Below are 5,153 nucleotides of genomic sequence, written 5' to 3'. Positions count from 1 at the left end.
TGGATCATCAAAAAAGCAAGAGACTTCCAGGAAAACATCCATTTCTGCTTTATTTATCAAAGCCTTTGTATGGATCACAGCAAACTGTAGAAAATTCTTCAAGAGCTGGGAATACCAGACCACCTTACCTGCCTCCTGAGAAATCTGTATGCAGGTCAAGAAGCAAAAGTTAGAACCAGACATGGAACAACAGACTGGTTCCAAATTGGGAAAGATCATGGCATCCGATCCCATCATTTCATGGCAAATAGATGGGGAAACAGTGGAAACAGTGAGAGACTTTATATTTGGGGGCTCCAAAATCACTGGGCATGGTGACTGCAGCCATGAAAATTAAAAGATGCTTGCTCCTTTGAAGAAAAGCTATGACCAACTTAGACAGCATATTAAAAAGCAGAGACATTACTTTTCCAACAAAGGTCTGTTTAGTCAAAGCTACGGTTTTTCCAGTAGTCGTGTATGGATGTGAGAGTTGGATGGTAAAGAAAGCTGAGCACCAAAGAATTGATGCTTTTGAACTGTGGTGTTGGAGAAGACTCTTGAGAGTCCCTTGGAAATCAGTCCTGAATACTCATTGAAAGGATTGATGCTGAAACTGAAACTCCAATACTTCGGCCATCTGATGTGAAGAACTGACTCATTGGAAAAGACCCTGATGCTGGTAAAGATTGAAGGCAGGAGGAGAAAGGGACGACAGAGGACGAGATGGTTGGATGGCATCACCGACTCAATGGACATGAGTTTGAGCAAGCTGGTGATGGACAAGGAAACCTGACGTGCTGCAGTCCATGGAGTCACAGAGTCGGACACGACTGAGCAACTGAACTGAACTGATAGATATATACATATATATGCATTTCAGTTGCTCAGTCGTGTCTGACTCTTAGTGACTCTACGGACTGTAGCCCACCAGGCTCCACTGTCGGAGGGATTTTTCAGGCAAGAATACTGGAGTGGGTTGCCACTTCCTCCTCTAGGGGATTTTCCCAATCCAGGTATTGAACCTGTGTCTCCTCCAGTGCAAGTGGATTCATTACTATTGAGCCACTGGGAAAGTCCAATATGTATGTTTATACATTCTTTTTCAGATACTTTTCCATTATAGGTTATTACAGCATATGCATTTATATCCCTAAAAGACTGAAACATTATAGATAAAATTATCTCCTTTAACCACAACACTTTCCCACTCAGTCCCATTTCTGCTCTCAATGTCCAGTGGTAACTGCTACCATGAGTTTGGGGTGTATCCATCCATTCCATTCCCTATAATTTTATCTGAGTATGTATATGTATCTATATCCATCACCAATGGACTGTGATGTTGTGTGTTCTTAAATTTATGTTAATGGTATCATGATGCATGTACCAATTTGCATGTTGCTTTTAATACCCAAAATGGTTTTTGAGATCAATTTAGGTTGATATATGAAATATACTGGGTTGGCCGAAAAGTTTGTTTGGGTTTTTCTGTAAGATATTACAAAAAACCTAAATGAAAATTTTGGCCAACCCAATACTACTTTTATTTTATCCATTCCTTTTTGATAAAAATATAAACTATTTCTATCTTTTTGCTATTATAAACAGTGCTCCAGAGGACATCCTCATACTTGTTTTTTTGTGTAGATAGGTGAAAGTTTCTTTGAGATACAAACCCAGAAATGTAATCGCTAACTCACAGGGTATATACCTTTTAAAAAATGTTTCACTGTGGTTAAATACACATGTAACATAAAATTTACCACCTTAACCATATTTAAGTGTGCAGTTCAGTAGTGTTAAGTATATTCACAATAGTGTGCAATCAATCTCCAGAACTCTTTTTATCTTGCAAAACTGAAACTCTAAGAATATGTACATTTTTAACACATTATTAAGTTCATGACTTAGTTCATCTACTAAAGTGTGAGCTTTATATGATCAATATCTTATTAATTTCTACACCATGTCTACTATCATTGTTCAATAGGTAAATGCATAACAAATGTTTGTTGAGTAAATGAAAGAACCAAGTAATTAAGAGGAGTAATATAATTTTCACAGTTATAGTGAGACAAAATTTCCTCATTACACAGATGAGGTACTGGACTCAGTTCTGGGAACCTCAATTATTTGAAACTTATCCTATAAGCCAAAAAGGGACAATCATGACCTCTGAACAGACAAAATAGCTGACCAAAGAAAAAAAGAATCAATGCTCTAAAGTGTATGTGCTTTAGAGGATCCCTCCTGAACTTATATTTGAGGTCTACTTACTATTTTACAAATTTTATTATATAGCATTTTTGATGCCAAAATTAGATTATAAAAATATACAAAATAGGCATTTTAAAATAATCACCCTTTGTTGCAAATAGAGAGATGTACTAGTCAGATTCCCTCTCGAGAAAGGGCTTTTTGCCCAGCTGCAGGAAAGGTGATGGCCTTCATCTGTTAACTTCTTGATCATCCTTATCTTTCCAGCCTCTGTCACTCTCTTCTTAGACTGACTCAAACCAATGACCATGGAAGGTGGTGGTACAAAGTCCTGGCTCTTACCACAGATCACAGGACACCTCCAGTAAAGCAATCTTTGCTCCAAAGCTCCCTGTTGGCAGCAGAGAATTTGTACCACATCTAACTACTATATCTACCCAATCTGGCTTCCTCCTCTTTCTTTTCAGAGGAGTAACTTCCCAATGACTTTATCCACTTGTAACTTCAACCCAACATTTGCTTCCTAAAGAAACCTAACTCTATCCTAATACTATAATTCCAATTACCAGAGATAAATACTTCCTTCCAGTCTGTTTACCATGAATATATGTACTTTTTTTCTTTTAGGCCACACCAGAGGCCTGCTGGATTTTAGTTCCCCAACTAGGGATTGAACACAGTCCCTGGCAGTGAAAGTGCAAATCCTAACCACTGGACAGCTAGGGAATTCCCTGAAGACACATACTTTTGCCTTTTATTTTCACTCATTTAAAATTAGCATTTTACTATGAAATTAAATCATTCTCAAAACTGTTATTTAATAAAATCATATGATTGCACCATGATTTTTTAAATTATTGTCTTATGTTAGACATTTATATTATTACTAGTTTTTAAATAAATAATCCTGCAATGACTATTGGGAGAAGGCAATGGCACCCCACTCCAGTACTCTTGCCTGGAAAATCCCATGGATGGAGGAGCCTGGTAGGCTGCAGTCCATGGGGTTGCTAAGAGTCGGACATGACTGAGTGTCTTCGCTTTCACTTTTCACTTTCATGCACTGGAGAAGGAAATGGCAACCCACTCCAGTGTTCTTGCCTGGAGAATCCCAGAGATGGGGGAGCCTGGTGGGCTTCTGTCTATGGGGTCTCGCAGAGTCGGACACGACTGAAGCGACTTAGCAGCAGCAGCAGCAATGACTATTGTATATAAATCTCTGCTCATATCTGTATTTATCACCTTAAGATAAACAAATAGAAATTAAATTACTGAGACAAGTTTGTATGCTTTTATTTTTACCACATTATAAATGAATGAAGTTTAAAAATATCTCACTGGAAATATTCCTTGACATATTGAAAAATATTTCAGTACTTCAATACCCTAGACAAGATAGAGTGAAAAACACTTATCTTCTGCCTCATTCCTCTTCATAACCCAAAGACAACCAGTTTCCACTTTCCATGTTGCTTCAGGTATATACCATCATATATTAAAAAGAAAAATGTGTTTCTGTTGCTATGTGTTAAACATGCTCTATTGCCTTCCTGTTGTGGTAGATGAGGATGTAGAACTGTGACAAATACACCACACACCCAACTCCACTTCTTCTTCCCTATCTTCCCAGAGTAGTTAAATCATAATTTTAACTTACATTAATAATCAATGCAGATTCTTTACTGTCTGAGCCACAGATGGCAATCAATGTTTATATTATGATCAACATCTATAATTTCCAGAGTTGAAAAGTGAACTCTGACTCCTGTATTGTAAAACTCTGCAGCTGCTGCTGCTAAGTCGCTTCAGTCGTGTCCGACTCTGTGCGACCCCATAGACTGCAGCCCACCAGGCTCACCCGTCCCTGGGATTCTCCAGGCAAGAATACTGGAGTGGGTTGCCATTTCCTTCACCAATGCATGAAACTCTAGCAAATAAGAAATGGGTACCAATGCAGTGACTTTTTAAAAAGAAATAATGTTTCTCTGGGACTTCCCTGGTTACCCAGGGATTAAGATTTTGCCTGTCCACTGCAGGAGGTTCAGGAACCAAGATTCTGCAAGCCTCCTGCTGCAGTCAAAAAATTTAGTAACTAACTAAATAACTAGATAAATAATTTTTTAAAAAGTAAAACATGTTCATGATGGAAATGTTTAAGAAAGAACCTGAGATCAAATGTAATCAAAGTCCTTGTGTAAAATACTCCTCTTGCCACCTCTCTGATCCCTTGTCTTCTTTCCAAGTACTGAATTGAATCAATGCTACCTGGGCTATCTGCAGAGTGTCATTGAGATGTCCTTGACCCTGAGGTCCCTTGGAGCATCCACTCTGCCAACTTGCAGATCTGTGCTGCCCTTCTCTCTCTGACCAGTTGGAAAAGCCTGTCCCTTTCTCATGCAAAGCTTTTTTTCACAGGGAAATCCCACAGCAGTGTGTGCCAAGTGTGCCTAACAATTCAGTTCTTTCAGGGAGCTACCCAGAAAGGTATGTGGGCTCCTGGTGAGTTGGCTGCTTCGTTTTAGTACACAACCTTCTCCTTCCTTGGACTGACTGGAGGCAGGTTCAAATACAGCTTTATAAAATCCTCACAAACACCCTCCCCTAGCATTCAGGCCTGGTGGCTGATTCCACCCTCTACGGAAACTCCTTCCTCAGTTGTGGAAGTTTCCCTTAAGGAATCCATTACTTCCCACAATCTGTGTTTCATCAAATGATATTCATTTTAAAACCCAAATTTTATTTTCCATAGTACTTCTGGATCCAAGAAAATCAAGGGAAGGGGCTGTTTCAGACATCGTGTAACAACAGTCCAGAGCCCAGCATGACTTCCAGGTTCTGCACCAACCATGACACTGATATATAACGATGATCAGAGTGCTGGCAACTCCGCTAAGCCGCCAATTACCCTCCGTATGTTACTTCCTCTGTGAAATTTTTCCTGTACCCCTCTACTC

This window comes from Bos javanicus, chromosome 15 (assembly GCF_032452875.1).
Source record: "Bos javanicus breed banteng chromosome 15, ARS-OSU_banteng_1.0, whole genome shotgun sequence".
Lineage (NCBI taxonomy): Eukaryota > Metazoa > Chordata > Mammalia > Artiodactyla > Bovidae > Bos > Bos javanicus.
This window is presented reverse-complemented; position numbering follows the sequence as displayed.